We start from the raw sequence: 16867 nt of genomic DNA, 5'->3' as shown, positions 1-16867 counted from the left end.
TCAAGTTCACCACTTTACCCTATGTGTAGCCTGCGGACAGGCAATTCACGGATAAGACTGCAGTTCTGTGACCAGCCTATAGGGGTGTGAGGCCGCTGCCAGCCAGTACAGTAATTTGCCTGCTTTATCTCCTGACTCGTACACCAGTCCCTGGGAAAGATGTCAGATCAGTGCCGCCGACCCTAGCGATTTAAGAGTCAGATGGGCCTGTGCCAGATCCCTTTGCGCTGTGAGCATTTGAGGCAGCAGCCCTCCTCTGTTCCAACCCCCTGATGTTCTCCTTTAACTTCACCAGTTCTGCCTCTTTGCGCCTGTTGGGCCCACCAATAAGTGCAAAGGCCGTGCCCCCTGTTTTGAAGGCCTCCTACAGGGCAGTGACTGAGGAGACTGTACCTTTTTTCACCTCGAAGTAATCAACTTACAAGCCACGGATGTTTTCTGCAAATTCTCCATCCATCAGCCACCAGACTTTCAGTCTACCTATTCCCTACCAGCCCCTTCGATGCCTCCCACTGTCCGTAATACCGGGGAGGCGTCCAACGTCCTGTGGGCAAAATCTGTGGCTGCGTGACATGGCCCATCTCAGATGAGGGCAATAGAAAGTAGTCCAGGCAGGTGGAGGTGTCGTGGGGAGAGGAGTAAAGAGTATATTGTCGCTCAGTGCGATGCTGCCATCACGCCACATCTACCAGTCCTAGTGCAGCAGTCCAGTCCCTAAGGCCTGTAGAGTGGGCTGGTTTTAAGACAGATGTTTTGCCCACCCGGGATCCATCACTGCATTGAAATCACCACCAAACAACGTAAATCCAGGGGTGGCTTTAGTCAGATTGACTGCAACCTAATATGTCTCTCAGCAATCAGGCAGGTGCGTAAATGCTCCCTAGCACCCAAGTCCGACCCTCCAGCATCCCTTGCAGGAGCACGAACTTTCCTAGTGAGCCAGTGTTCACCTGGTGGACTATTAACAGAACTGTCTAATGGAAGATAATTGAAGCACCTTGTGTAGCCTGAGTGTTAAAGCCTGGAATAGCCATGTCGCCCCAAGAAGGAGCAGTTTGTGCCCAACGGTTATGTTTCCGGGAACAGGAGCACTGCAGGGTGTTGTCTCTTGGCATACACCAGGACCACCACAGTTTGATCTTGCTGTTAAGGCTGTTTACATTCCAGCTAATTAAGTTCCCCTGGGAGGGGGGGGGGGGTGCTGCTACGGTCTACCCATTGTGATGGATGGGTTGCTGTGAGGTGCCTGAAAGGGGCCAGAGAGAGGCTCAGTGACAAGTGAGCATCGATGTTGCTAGCGCACCTGGTCCTTAGTAAGTAAATTTACAAGGGGACGCGTATAGGCCGATTAACCTTTTGGATCGCATGGAATATCCTAGCTATGTAGTGACCAATGGCATCAACGATTTACACAGCCAGTTCAAAATATTTATAACCATCAATTCATGAATAACCACAACTCCATAAAACGTTTTAACAATTTGTATTTCCCTATTGGTTGCAATACTAAGTCATTAGTTAGATTAAACTTTATTCAATCAACTCAGATTTAGTTCATTAATGGACACCAATAACACAATCTAATGAGAAATTTAGTAACCATATGCTCGAATGCGCCAACATAAGCCAAATAAAATGAATACACAGTATTAATAACAGAGGTAAGCAAGTAGTTTGTCAGTCATTTGTCACTGTCAAACGTCACCCCTAGAAAGCCTACCTAACCAAGATTAGCATCAGCATGTAGGGCTTCATGCAAAATCAATTTAGAAAACAAGGATTTGGAAAAATATCTTGCTATAAGAAAGACTATAAAATAGCGCAGTTGGTACCTAGAAGAAAAGGCACAAGTTAATCAGTCACATTGTCAAACCTACCTATCAACGGAATGGATCAGCAACAAAGTCAAAAATTAAGGAAAAATTATTTTCTCACAGTTCAGTTTTACATCTAGGAACCCTTTTCCTTTTTCAGAATCGATTAGCAGCTTGTCACATCCGTTTTTTTTCAGTTGTCATATCAGGTTATCAATGTCTCTTTCGGTTTTATTTCAACAATCTCTTTCTTAGGTTTTTCAGATCAGCTCAACAATTCAGCTCTTTGATCACTTTCAGGTTACATCAAAATACTGACTCTGAACTTCTCTATCAAAACAAAAAGAAATAATATCATGTTGCCCGTTCGTTGGTAGCTGCATATGCCCACTCAGGACCTGTGTAAGGTCGACTTGCTTTTCTCTTTATTTTCAACCTTTGTTCACCACCTATTTCTCCCTCACTTAATTCTTCTTTCTCGTAGTATCTACTTCTTCTGTTTCGTTTATGACCAATTCCTTCTTTTTCCCAATCTCAGATTCAGGCCAATTATATCCTTTTCTTGTTCCTTCTGTCAATATTCTTCTCAAGATTTGACTCTTTTCTTTCTCTTTCTGTATGGTGTTTTCTCTTGATGGACCTGCAATGAGTTCAGAAGGAGTCAAATCACTTTGACTTTGATCCGTCCCAACTCTTTCACCCTCTAGTTCTGGCACTTGCTCTGTCTGCTTTTCAGCACAGTCTGCTTCTGGGAGAACCTCTGATGAGCTGGGCTCCCCTGCTGTATCTGTTGGAATAGGCTCTTGCACTCTCTCCTGTAATTCTTCACTCTTGTCTCTTACGGGGTGATAGCCCCATCTTCCACAAGCTTGAGTTCAGTTTCGGGCTCGGTTGGCTCCTGTTCTGGTTCAGGTGTGGCAACTTGTTTAGCTGTTGTTGGTGCTCTCAACAACACTTCTTCATGCTCCTGTGGACACACCACTCTTTTTGAATGGCTTGCGTGTATCCAGCTCGGAAGTCCTGCACACTTTACAGCTGTCATAGTTGTAATCTCCAATTATCTGCGCCACTTTCATCAGGACATCCTGTTCCATATTATACTGTGGAAGTTGCGGAAATACCATGTTTGGCTTCAAAGTAATCTTAATCGGTTCCACTTTCTTAATCAAACCCACTTCTTTACCTGTCAGATCTCACACATTTTCATGTACAGTTCCTCGATCAACTGGTATTCTTCATTAACATTATTATTTTTGGTCTTGGATGTCTGTTCTTCCTCATCATCGCTATTAGTTTGAACCTCTCGTCCAGTAGTCGAACAACTAATAGAGCACTTCATTTTACACAGTAAATACCTTCCCAGTAAGGATACTGGACTTGAGTCACAGACTACAAACCCATGCAGTCCCTGGAAGTTACCAATTTCAACCTGTACTTGATCTGTGATTGGATTTGTCAACTGTCTGTTCTCTACTCCCACAACCTAAACTGTTCTGCCTGAAAGAGGTAAATTCGGAACTTCTGCACTTCTCACTGTAGAGCGTGTAGCTACTGTGTCCATTAAAAATGAGCCATTGTATCCCATCCACTTTCCTTTCACAAAAGGTCCTCTCTGATCTCCTTCTAAGGATACTGCAAGCATACACGGTCCATCATCCGAACTTTCACTCATCCATTCTTTGCTTATTTCATCCTCACTATGAAATGGGAATTGGTGTACTGTGTCATTACTTCTGTCTTGTCTCTGACCTGTGACCTGCTGAGTAAGCATCATCTGTTGCTCTTCCATTGGGATTTGAAGTATCTGCATTTGCTGTCTAGGTACCATAGGAACCTGCTGCTGTATTGGTTGCAACTGTGTCACTTGTGTGCACGCGGCATTTGCACCTGCTGCATGGGTTGGAAATTCTGCACTTGGTTCTGAACATTCGGTTTATATCCTCTCATTCTTGGGACTTTCACAGTTTGAAATGTATTGACGTCACCACTTTGCTGAACAACACCATCCTGCACCATCAACGGACCTCACGCTTCCAGTGTCCCACGTTTCCGCACAGATGACATGATAACATCTTTATCATTCGCTGCATGCCATTCTGAACTACTACAGTACTCCAGTCCGGACGAGGTGCCATGTTAACTCCATGACCCCTACCTCTCATCTGAGGCTGGAACATACCAGTTCCCTGCTGTTGCAGTATTGGTTGCACTAAAGCTCCTTGCTTTCCTGTCTGAGCTGCCTTTATTTGCATCACCATCGCTTTCTCCTTCAACTTTTTCTGCCTCAATTCAATTTTATCACTACAGTATTTTGCATATTGCAACACCTCATCAATTGGCTTTGCCTGCCAACAAAACAAATGACTCTTAATCATCTGCCCTAATTCTGGTCTCAATCCTTCGACGAACCTGAACAAAGTGCAACATGTCTTTTGGCTCAATTGCTTCCTTACCACTGTACTTCATAAATGCTTTCAGCAATCTTTCATAATAAGTATGTATTGACTCTTTAGTTTCTTGCACTGTCCTGTCACTTCTCTGCCAATCAATATTTTTAGGATAAATCCACGTCTTCCGCAACTCATTCACCTTATAATAATGTTTCATTACCTCAGGGGATAGTGCACTTGTAACTCTATCCCCTTCCGGTTCACATGGCCAATCCACTGCCCTCTTGCATCCAACCAACAAATCAGCTGGAACCACTATTTCCAATAATGTATTCAAGTCTTCCCACAGACATTTAGAAAGCTTCACAAACCTATCTGTCTGCTGATACCACTCAACCGGTTTTCTCTCAGTTTTGGGCAATCATTTGTGAATTGCAGTATATCGCTCCTGTGCCATGGCACATGAACAAACTGCCCTCCTGGAATTTCTCTCATTGGTAAAAATTTTACTGGATCCTTTTCTTTCTGAAAACTTTCAGACCTTTCTTGTGGATCTCGTTTCTGTTTGTCCTCCTTCTTTGCCTATCTACCTTCCCACTTCCCTAATGCTCCCCAAATCTGATCACTCTGCAAAAATTATTTTAAGTAAGCCTTCATTCCTGCTGACCTCATGTGCTTGAAATCCTTTGCTTTGTCTGCCAATTTCTGATGTATCTTACTTACTTCCCTTGTAATCCTTGGACACAAGTACCTCAGCTCTTCTTCTGTGTAGGATTCTAACCTGTTCACTCCCATCGTTCCGTCAACTAGCTCTGTTGCTTCTGTAGCTAGCCTTACACAATTTATCTGCTCTTCATCCTTGGATGTATTTCGAGGAGTATTCAAGCTATCCAACCATTCACTCAATTGTTGTGCTGTCAATCCCCGTAACAAGATGTTACTTGCATTTGGTACTGGCACCTGCTGCACACCTGGAGTTTTCTGCGTCAAAGGTTTCAAACTTTGACTTGCACTTGGGACATTTACAGCATCTAGAAGCGCTACAAGTGGACTAAAATCCATTAATAGAGATGATACCACCTGCCCATGATCCCTCACTCCCCTCCTCACGAGTCTCTGTGACATTTCACCCTGATCTCCTGCAACTGTTTTCTTTTGCACAAATAATGGTACAGCTGGACCAACGGTAATCTGTAGCGATATTGTATCTGCAGCTGCTCTGACACTTACATTTTGTGGAAAGGTTACCCCCATAGCCTGATTGATCACTGGTGTGACATCTAACTGTGTCCCTGTTATTGGTATAAACTTTGGTAAACCCTGTGACTGTGCCTGAGGCAACAATATTGGAGTCAGCTCAGTCAGAACTAGAATTGGCCTCGGGAACACTTGCTCTCACGGCACCACTAAGTTTGAAACTGTCTCAAGAACTGTTACATCTGGATAGATTCTCTGTATTGATGGTGGGTGCATCTGCGCTTGGACCACTGAAGAAGTCATTGCATTAGGAGTACTCCGCACTACCCCTTGTACCTGTCCATTATCTGTCTGCATTGGTCCCACTGTCCCCGATGCTTGTGCTGGAGCAGTTGGGGCAGAACTAGTACTTGGACCCCCTTCATGCAGCGCATACGGCGGAGGTTGATCCCTCAACTACTGTGTAATAAAATCCTCAACAGCTGAATCTTCTTCTTCTACATAGGACTTTTTCTTCTTCCAAGTCTCGAACCGCGTCTCCAGACGTCATCAACGTCTCCCCTTGCATCTGCCTAAATTCTCCAGCATCTGAAATCTTAGCCCCTTGTCATGACTTTTTATTAGGGTCTCCCAGTCCATCCTCCTAATTTCCAAATGGTCAGTCAGTCAGCAGATATGACTTTAACCTATAACATTAATTTACCAAATCTATAAATTTTAGTATTATTCCTTTCACAGCACGCGGATTGGTCCACTATACAATGTCCTCATCATCCGGCTCTTCAGGTATTGAAAATGTTGCATGTGCCTCTTCAGTCAGTGCTTCCGTTGTTCAAGTCGTGGGAAAGTACATTTAGCTTACTCTACACATAATTGTATCAAATTGTCTTCATCATCTCCTGTCCATCCGTACATTGCAGAAAATTCTAGCTAAGCAACTTTAACATCGGGTGGTTCAGGGTCAGGTTATGCATCTGCTTTTCTGCAGCGCGTTAGTAATTCAGCCCCTCTTGTGATGCCTGGAAAGGCTAGGCCTTAACTTCAGCTAAGTTAACTTCTATAAATTAATACAAAACATAGGTTATACATTTTAATATGATATATTACTACATTATTCTTTCACATTTCATTACTTCACACACCTCTTAGTTATTTTAGCATGATTTCATATAAATGGCTGTCCCCGTGGTCACAATTTCAAACTTGCACTTTATTTTCTCTACAACTAATTTCTCTATAAACTTTCATTAATCAAACATGTAAACATTCATTAATAATTTCTAATTAGCATATTTGTGCCAGCAATGTCAACAAAAACAACTAAGAAACAAATACCAATAACCCAAATGGGTCTGCAATAATCAGAGAATGCGTCCCCCTCCCACACCCGCTAGACTACATCTCCCCCTACCCTCCATGTAGCATCTGTCGGCCAGCTATACACAATATCGTAACAGAAATATAAACCATGAGTAATAGGTAGGGGACAAGCCTCGGATGGCCCCGCCCAAGTATCGGCAGATAAGGGAACACTCTTGAGGCATTAAGCACATAGAAGGAGGGAGACAGATTCCCTGTCAAGTTTAAACAGTTCTCAAAGCAGCTGCTCTCCCCCTCCATGTTCCAGGGATGCCGCTGCTGTTGTCGACTGCAGGTGCTTCGGAAGGCTGGTGTAGCGTCCACAGAACGGTGCTGCCATCGGTCCTCTGCTGTCTTCAGGATGAGCCGAGTGTCTTTATGCTGTAATCATCCAGTGGGCCCCTGCCCTGGGTCGTGGGGTCGGGCGCTTCTCAGCCCATGCGCTCTCAGGACTGTCAAAAAAGAGGGTCCCCTTATGTGACCTTGAGGCGGGCCGGGAACTGCAACATATCTTTAATTTGCATGGCTCACCTTTTCCTTGACTGACTGGAACATGCGCCGCTGTTACACTGTTAGAGTATAATCTGGGAAGAGCATGACTCTAGTATCCCCTATGTTATATGCACCCAAGCACCCAGGCCTCTTGCAGGATGGTGTTAAAGGATTGTTCTGACCATCAGGTCTGCCCTGGTTTTTCACCACCTGGTTTTTGACTTTATACTGTGAGGAAGCCTCCTATGAGGTGACTCACGCACAGTAAACACTGCGTCTGTTTACCGCTGGTGCCGCCGTGCTAAGGAAAGGCTGCTGTGGCGCAGCAAGGGCAGGAGGCCCCGGGCAGGTTACATGTGATCTTGGGTGCGCCTGGATGTGCACCCATGTGAGGGCTGTGGGAGGAGGATTCCTGGTGTGCGCAGCCCAAGAACTGCACGTAGGTAAGCCTGGTGCAGGAACAACTATACAGAGAGGGTGTTGACCTGGAGTAGGTCTCATGAGAGGGTGTACACATGTGAGGGAGAGCCAGTGTGCTTACTGTCTTTTCACTGTAGGGACACTCAGTTCAGTGCCAATGTCAATGTGCCTAAGGTATTTGCATTGTGGGGATATTCCATTAAATGTCAATGGGAAAGGAGGGCCTAGGGTGCAACTCCAGTTCTCTGGGGTCCACCGAGACCAGAGTCACACCAAAGTAAACTGTAACCTGTAAGAAAAGAATGATGCAGTAGGTTACAAGAGCATAGTTGTACAATTTATGGGTCGTCCATGTATGTCATCTTTCTCTACTTAGCTCAGGATTAGGGCCAATTACTGCTCTGTCCAGTTTCTTGAGCAGGGCCTGGCATCAATCAGCCAGCTGTCATCCCATGCCAGGAGCAGGCTGGAAAGGCCCTGTGAGGAAAATCGGTGAGGAGGGGCTGAGACTTTCAGAACACATGTGGCAACTAACTCCTGGAGGATGCCATTTTGAGCTATCCCAGAAGACTGAGCAAGAAGGGGACGGGGGCAAGGAAGTGATGTGGCGCATCTGGATAGGCCAGAGGTGCAGACCTGCTGGACACTCCTGCACAGGGGAGAGCGCTCTCTCTTGGCTGTGCTTCACTGCTGGACACGGACTGCAGACGGGCGTCATGGATAACTGGAAGGAAGAACCTCCTGACTGCTCTTGGGCCAGGGACTCTGCCCCTGAAGGATTCCAGGCCAGCGAGGCGAATGCCAGGGCCAGGCAAGCTGGCCCCCTTGGCGCCCCCCCCAGAGGACTAGTTGGGGGAAGGACTGGGCTAGCGGAAGGAGAGTACCCTGCCTAGAAGGAAAAGAGGGAACCCAGAGGAAAGGCTGGCGCAGGGAGTCAGGGGGACTGGCTCCCTATGATCTCGGAACCTTCGAGGCCAGGAGGCCTGAGGAGAGTGCACCTGGTGGCAAGGGCTTGTCACCAGGAGCAAACCGACACAAGAATGATGAAAATCGGCCCTTGGGGGCCTGAGGTATCCCAGGAAAAAGGATGGCGACCTTTGGAAAAGCAGCTACGAAGCGTGTGGGGCTCCGCAGCTGCTCAAGACTGTGCCCCAGGGGTGGGCCAGGGCCCGGGGGCTGCCCCAGGAGGAAGAGGTGCGAGGGGAGTTCTGTTGCACTCCTCCTCTGGATGAGGAAGGGGCCCCCGGACCCCATCTCGGGGCCCCGTGAAGCCTGCCCCCCCCACCCCACCACGGTGGGTAGGGACCCCATCCCAGGCCCCCTGCGGCAAAGCTGGGGAGCGCCGTTGCGCTACCCGCAAAGATGTGAGGTTGTGGCCCCGGACTCCATCCTGGGGCCCCGTGAAGACCGAGGAGTGGGGGTCCCAATCACGCACCCCCCACCAGACGGCCGCCAGGTGTGACGGAGCCAGCGGCAAAGTAGAAGCCGGGGAGCGCCGTTGCGCTCCCCATGAAGGAGGGCCCGGGAGGGTGGCGGCCAGGGGTGGGCTCCCTGCGGCGCCCTCCAATGAGGGAACCTTTACCTGGAGCAGGGGTGCCCGGGTGGGACCGGCACCCCCCACGACCAGCATCGGCTTGGGCAGAAACGCGGCTCTCCCCGGCAAGCAGAAGAGCCGCTAATTTAATATGCACCTGCCCCAGCATGCTTTGCGGGGCCAGAGCCGGGGATGGTTCCCTAAACAGGCTTGTGATGGTCCCAGGAAGATGGGGCCACCACCAAATTCACACCCAGAGACAGGGGGAGCTGCAGGAGCAGCGCAGCCTCCCCCCAACATTGTTTTGTGCCCCCACCCTAGGTAGGGTGGGACTAATGAATGATAAGCCCCCTAGGGCTCTACATGTTGTTAGAGCCCAAGCTTATGTGAACTTTTGTTCCAGCTTGTGAGACTGTGCCTACAAGAGGTGTAGGCTAATATTATCCAGTGTATTGGACAGTTATTCAGTGGTCACTTAGGAGTAATCTAAAAGTAATCCTAATGGTTAAATTGCTTCAATATGGTTTTATATGTTCCCTGATTATCTTAATTTGAATAATGACAATGACAGCCACCTTTTGGCAAGATAGAGGTATTTAATTGCAAATGTAGGTGTGTTCATTTCACCTTACTGTCAAATGTCACAGGATTGTTTTGCTATGTGGGTTGTTGGATTATATTCTCCCTTGAGGAGACATGAGAGATTACCCAATGTTTCCCCAGAGGGATTCCATCACTTTGTGTATATTTGTAGATAGTTGCATAGTATTGAGTAATGTGTGTGAGTAATAAATGTACTTTTACTTTATCAAAAGAAAAGCACAGACTGGACAATCATTTATTGAGTCATGCTTGTGTGCTCGTGAATGGGGATTGCTAGCTCACACCACCTCCCTTGAGTAAGCCTTGGACTGCTCTGCAGTGCTCCCCAATGAGAGTCAATCGCTACAATGGGGTGTTTGGTTCCTAGTGGCGGTTGTGTGCGGACCCGTTACTTGTGCAGGCCACACAACTAATGACCCACCTTGCAACAGATGGCATCCCTGTTAACAAAGTTTAGGAGTTTCACAATTATTAGTCTCAGCGGAACCCCTGGGGTAGCATGGCTGCAGGAAATCGGTGAACCGTCTCCACTACGAAACTGGCTGTGACCGGAGTCCGTCTGCTGTGAAGGCTGTGGGCTGGGGCCAGCAATTTGGATGTTATTTCTCCTGGACCACCCTCGGGCCCTTGTCTCGAGGGTGGCGACCCCTCGCTGGATGGCTGTCATAGCCTCCTGGTGTGTCTTCGTCGAGCCCACCACAGAAGATAGGTGCCTTCCTGCCTCCGAGACCCTCTCGACCATGTTGCAGAGTTCGTGGCGCAAAAGGGACAGGTCCTGGCTGAGCTGCCCAGTTTTACCCTCAAGCGATTCCCTAGCCTCTCGAATGGCCTGCAGGATGGATGATGCAGAGTGAGCAGAGCCACCAGCCTTCTGCTCGGCATCCCCTCCACCTTCTCTACTTTCTGCGGCTGGGCGTTTGAATCTATCAATCTTTTTCTGGGCGGGTGGAGCCACTTTCTCCATAGTGTCGGTAGTGCTGTCGGGCACTAGGGCTGCCAGACCCCACTCCGGCTGCAGTGCAGTCCCTCTAGATGAGTTATGGGGGCAGGTTGTGAGGCGAACCCGGGCAACTGCAGTGGAAGGCAGCCCAACCTCACCAGCCTGAGAACTCACCAGCTGCCATCCGTCCTCACCCACCCACTGTCTCTCCAGTGCCTGCAGAGCCCACCACAAGCGTCCAGGCACAGAGGATCCCGCACAGAGGGGTCAGCAGTCTCCCAAAGCACTCAGAGGTGCCTCTCAGTCTGGGTAGCATGTCTCCTAACTCTGCTGCCACAGAAGACGGGTTACTCATGGCCCCTGTCTTGGATTCCCGGACCAAGGCACAAGTGTTGGGTCTGCGGGCTCACACCTGCAGATGAAGTCCCAGGGGCCGCAGGCCTTGCCATCAGCATCCAGGCGGAACACAATGACCAATCCGGCATGGCGGGGGAGGAGTGTTGGCGGTGGTGGACAGCAATCCCTGGAGGTACCCTCCTAGGGCGCTCAGTTGTTTGAGGGCAGAGGGCCCTGTCACCTCTATGCTGCTGCTAGGGACAGCAGCCTGCCTGCATTCCTGCTGCAACACCGTTGGGGCAGGTGGTGGGGGATTTTTAGAGTCCAGTTAGGGGCTCTAGGCCACCGGGCTTGGCTCTCTCCAAGTAAGGGCCCGCACACCCCTCCCTGTTAAACTGCACTGCAATGTAGACTCAAAACTGCCCACCTCTCCAACCTGCAGTCTGCCTGTCTCCCCAGCAATGCCATCTAACGTAAAGGGTAGGCTAGTTCTGCCTCAACCAGCCTAATAAAACAAAACAAGTAACTTTCATTGAGGGAAAACACTGTAACTTGCAATTTACTCATAGCTCTTCCAAGGAAAACATTATAGCAACAGTATAACTGTTTGCTGTGGAATATCAACACATTTTCCACATTAGGGCTAGTCCAGCAACACTACTCCACATGATTCGCCAGAGTCTCCCAAGTCACCCCAGACAACTCTCTGGTGCCCAACAACTGACCAAAGAGGTGGTTCACAATTTAGGAGTTCTCTAGGGTAGTTGTGTGCCGTTCCTCCCCGGGATCCACACTCTGATGTGAGACTGAAAGCTCCCCAGCGACCAGCTTGGTCCTCCTCCTTGTTGCAATGGCCCTAGGTAAGCCATCCCTTCAGCCAGTACCAGGCCTCCTCTGGCAAGACAAAGTGCAAGGATTTGCTTTCCACAATCGCCCCCAGCCGACTTGGGTATAGCATTGTGTACTTAAGTTCATGCCCCCTGAGCACTTTCCTAACCTCATCAAAACTGCGTCTTTGGTGTTGCACCTGCAGCATGAAATCAGGAAAAGCAGGATCACATTGTTCTCGTGCTGGAGTTCGCCATGGGAACGGACATACTGGAGGATGGCAATGGATAGGAATTCCTAGGGAGCAGTGGATACTGTAGGCAGTTTGGGGGAAACGGACCTGGTTTAATTTTGATGTTCCAAAATGGCTTACTGTCCAGTTACTGTCCAGCTATGAAGCATCTACAGCGCAGTTACCTACTAAAGTGAAGAGTTTTTATCATTTCCTGTTCTTGGGAAGTCCAGTGTTACTGGGTAGTGTTCAGTTTGAGTACTATCTTCTACCTCTTGTGTCTTATAGTCACAGCATTAGTGCACTTCAGTTCGAAAATTAAATTAATTCATTTGTCACCTCACTCTGTAGAGTAGCAAGATCAAGCAATCAAGGCTCACTTTATGAGTTAATAAACTGTAAGCAGCTTCGTTTCTAACATTTAACACAATAACTACCAATCCATAACCTAGGTGAACTGTACTGCTATAAATGTATTTATCTTAATTACTTATGTGCAGGTGGATACATGCCTCTTAAGCTCTTCAAAGAAAGTCAGATTGCGCTTCGTCTGGGGCTCAAATAGGTCCCCAGTTGTATCTCCCATGTGCAGGGTTGTCTGTAACATTGACTTGAGACAAATATTATCCTCTGAGGTTCCAGTTAATTATACTCTGGGATCTTCAGAACTCCTCTTCTTCTGAGGACTTTTACATACAAGAAATTGAGGCTCCTGCAAGTGTTACTGGTAGAGGAGTTTTAGGGCTAAACCTCTATAATGGTTAAACCCTGGTTTCGAAGCCGGGAAATGCAGTGGGCCAAACACTGACGAAAGCTAAAAAGTATCCAAATGCTCATATAACACCACCCTTTCAGTGAGCATACCACCAAATTAAGGGCCTGATTTAGAATTCAAGGGACTGGTTATTCTGTCACAGTGGTGACAGATAGCCCGTCCGCCAAAATCAAAATCCCATTGGATATAATGGGTGTTGGAAAATTACCTCTCAAGGGTCACCCGAAACTTTTTGCCTGCCTCCTTCTTTCTGTGACCTCATTTTTGTTGGCTTTAGGACTCTAGACACTTTACCACTGCTAACCAGTGCTAAAGTCCATGTGCTCTGCCCGTAAAAATCATGGTAACATTGGCTCATACCCAATTGGCATATATACTTTACTTATAAGTCCCTAGTAAAGTGCACTACATGTGCCCAGGGCCTGTAAATTAAATGCTACTAGTGGGCTGTAACCGGGCGTCTATCGCCTCGGTTACTCTCCGTCAGCCGGAGCTGACAGCCCCATACCCCCGGGGCACTCCAGAGAGACTGGAGCGAGTGACGTCCGACGCTGAATGCGTCGAAGTCAGAGATGAAATGGACGACGGACACCCGAAGGCGTCGTCTGAGAAGCAGCAAGGAACCCTGCCGTCAAGGACCGAGAGGAACGAGACGCCGGATTTCGTGCTGAACGGAGGATCACAAGAAACCCGCAAATCAAACCAGAAGGAGCCGGAGGAAGGAGAAGAACTCTTCCAGCCGCCGGAGAAACCAGGACACCACGAAGGGGCCCGCCACGTCCCAGGAGGGGCGTGGCATTCACAGGTATGATCGTACCTAAGCCTTTCTTTTGTGCCGGCATGGTTACAGGGTGGGAGGAAGAGTGGGGGAACTACAGGGAGGAGCGGAGAAAGGTGCTACAGGGAAGGGGAAGTCTGAGCCCAAATCCACTAATCCCACTGTGATAAAACCCCTCTCCCAGCTAAAGAAAGACCCTAAAGAGGAGAGAAAGACAGAATTTCATGGGAAGGTGAAATGCACTAGCAATTTAACATACCCAACCACAACCCTGCACAAACCCTATCCTCCCACCACCCCTATTAATCCTAATAAAACCCATACCTTTACCTCTACACTTACCTATTGTTCCATTCTTTCTGTTTTGGGGAACCCGGTCTGCCGTCAAGTGAGAGAAGCACCGACCTTACTCCACCAAGGGTCAGACTGGCCTGAGACCTCTACCCGAACATCTAACAGAAAAGAAGAGAACCCGGATGAACACAATGGAGCACTACCCAGAAACCTAAAAATAAACAGAGGAAAATAAACTTTAAATACATACCAATAAAGCAACTATCCAACCCAAAACCGGGTCCTATAGTATTATTCCAATATCCCTCCCATATAGACTAAAAACCCATTACATGGGCCTGCAGCATTGGTTGGGCCACCCACATGAGAAGCCCCTTAACCATGTCTCAGGCCTGCTACTGCAAGACCTGGGTGTGCAGTTTCACTGCCACTTCGAATTGGCATTTAAAAGTACTTGCCAAGCCTTAAACTTACTTTTATCTACATATGTCAGCCTTAAGTTAGGCCCTAGGTAACCCATAGGGCAGGGTGCTATGTAAGTAAAAATCAGGACATGTACATATGTGTTTTAAATGTCCCGGTAGTGAAAAACTCCTAATTTTGTTTTCTGCTACATTGAGGCCTGCTTCTTTCAGAACCTAACATTAGGACTGCCCTCATATACCTTTTGAGGGGTAGATTCTGATCTGAAATGGGTAACAGGTCATATTTAGTATGGCCAGAATGGTAATAGAAAAGTCTGCTTATTGGTGAGGTTGGATTTTCATATTACCATTTTAGAAATGCCACTTTTAGAAAGTGAGCATTTCTCTGCACTTAAACATCTGTGCCTTACAGCCTGTCTCCAATCAATGTCTGGTCTGTGCTGGCTGGTTGACAACTCCCTTGTGCATTTCACCCAGGCAACCACAAACACAGGACACTCAGTCACATCTGCATACTGAATGGGCCTTCCTGGGCTGGAAGGATGGAGGGCCTGACACTTGCATTTCAGAGGCCAGTGGTCTGCTCTCACACAAAGGACTGATAACCCCTTACTGGGACCCTAGCAGACAGAACTGGGCTGAAGGGGGAACTTGTGCACTTCAAAACCACTCTTTGAAGTCTACCCCACTTCAAAGGCATTTTTAGGTATATAAACTGGGTCTTTGATCCCATAAACTCAGACACTTCTGGACCTACACCTGCATCCTGTCAAGAGGAGCTGCCTGGCTGCCCAAAGGAATCATCTGGACTACTTTGCTGAGAAGGACCCTCTGCCCTGCTGGCCTCTGACTTTGCTGAGAAGGACTCTGCCTCCCCCAAAAGTGCTCTCCAAGGGCTTGGGTTGAGTTTGCCTCCTGTTTTCTGAAGTCTCAGGGCCAAAACAACTTCATCTCTTGAGGAAACTCCTTGTGCTGCAAAAATCGATGCGACGCAACGCCTGCCGAAAATGATGCGAAGCCTGACTTGCGACCTAGACATTGCCGCACGATCGACCACAATGACGCAGCCTGACTGCCTGAGTGGAAAGTCGATGCAGCACCTGCCTATTGACGGAAAAATGTGAAGCATCACCTACCGGACCATCACTACGTTCGTGCCTTCGCCCAGCGCATCAAGGATATTAACGCATTGTCCCTGGGTGTCAAAAAAATCCCTGCATCGCAGTGAGGAACCAAGACTGCACGCTGAAAAACGACTCAAACCCCTTGCATCTTGGAAAGAAACAATGTATTGTCTGTGTCGAGTTGGAAAATTCGACATACCACCTTATTTTTCCACGCAGCTCTTCCTCTGCAGTCGTTATTTTTTTACTCATATCAGTTACAATGTCTAACAAAGAGACAACTGTTCATTTCTAAGGATTGAGACTCGTTTAAAACTTTTAAAAGTAATATTTCAACTTGTGCCTATTGGATCTTAGTCATTTTTACCTTATTTTATTCAGATAAATATCTTTTTTTCTAAACCTGTGTGGTGTATTTTTGTGGTGTTTTCACTGTTACTGTATGATTTATTTCGCAAATACTTTACACATTGCCTTCTAAGTTAAGCCTGACTGCTCAGTGCAAAGCTACCAGGGGATGGGCAGAGTGTAGTTTGGATTGTGTTGTGACTAACCCTAACTAGGATTGTAGTTCCTACTTGGACAAGAGTGTATACCTCTGCCAACTAGAAAACCAATTTCTAACATTGGGATTTAGATTTTGGCAGAAGGGGTATCTGTCACCGTTGTGACAAAGTAACCAGCCTGCCGAGTTCTAAATCAAGCCTTAAGTGGCTGGTGTCTTTCATAGTATTCATAAATTCTAAATCTGTTGCTGTTGTCCAGTTATGGGAAGGTTGAAGTCATTGCAATCCTGAAACCTAAAACACAGCTAGATTCCATCTTGTTCACTGAAGCAGATGTATTAAAGTGTGGCAGCACCCTCTGTTGAGACAAAGTTGTCAGAAATTTGTACACCCACGTTTAGGAATCAGTCAGAATTTAGTTATGGCTAAGGCAGCCAAGAATTGTGGGACAGCCTCTGGACCAAGTGACTTCATGAATTCCTCCTGGGAAATGGACTTAAAGTGAGAGTATCGACTGCTTATTTAATATTCCTGTATCTCTGCAGCTGATTTATGAGCTAGAAGGATGGGTTAAGTGTTCTGAAATAAGGACATCCTCCAGTTTCAATAGGACCAGCATTTGAAAGTGGACTGCATTTTGTTCTTTCTGGGGCTGAGAGACGACAATACTGGTACACTGCATGTCTGGGTGGATTGAAAATTATGATCTCTTCAGCTTGTTGAAGACCAGCAATATTGCTGTGCCACAACCCAGATATGGCTGTTATTTGTTATTATGGCCATCTGGGATGCATTAATGTTAAAGCACTGGGCAACCTCT

The 16867-nt window shown here is 47.4% G+C and overlaps 1 protein-coding gene across 5 annotated transcripts in view; it reads left to right on the top strand.

The window, feature by feature from the left end:
• The window catches only part of DDX43 (DEAD-box helicase 43), a 576458-nt gene that overhangs the window by 114556 nt on the left and 445035 nt on the right, over positions 1-16867 (top strand). The gene's annotated exons all lie outside the window — the stretch shown is intronic.

The sequence above is a fragment of the Pleurodeles waltl genome, chromosome 5, assembly GCF_031143425.1.
Source record: "Pleurodeles waltl isolate 20211129_DDA chromosome 5, aPleWal1.hap1.20221129, whole genome shotgun sequence".
Taxonomy (NCBI): domain Eukaryota; kingdom Metazoa; phylum Chordata; class Amphibia; order Caudata; family Salamandridae; genus Pleurodeles; species Pleurodeles waltl.
Note: the sequence above shows the minus strand (reverse complement) of the source record. Positions and strands in the feature narration are given on the sequence as shown.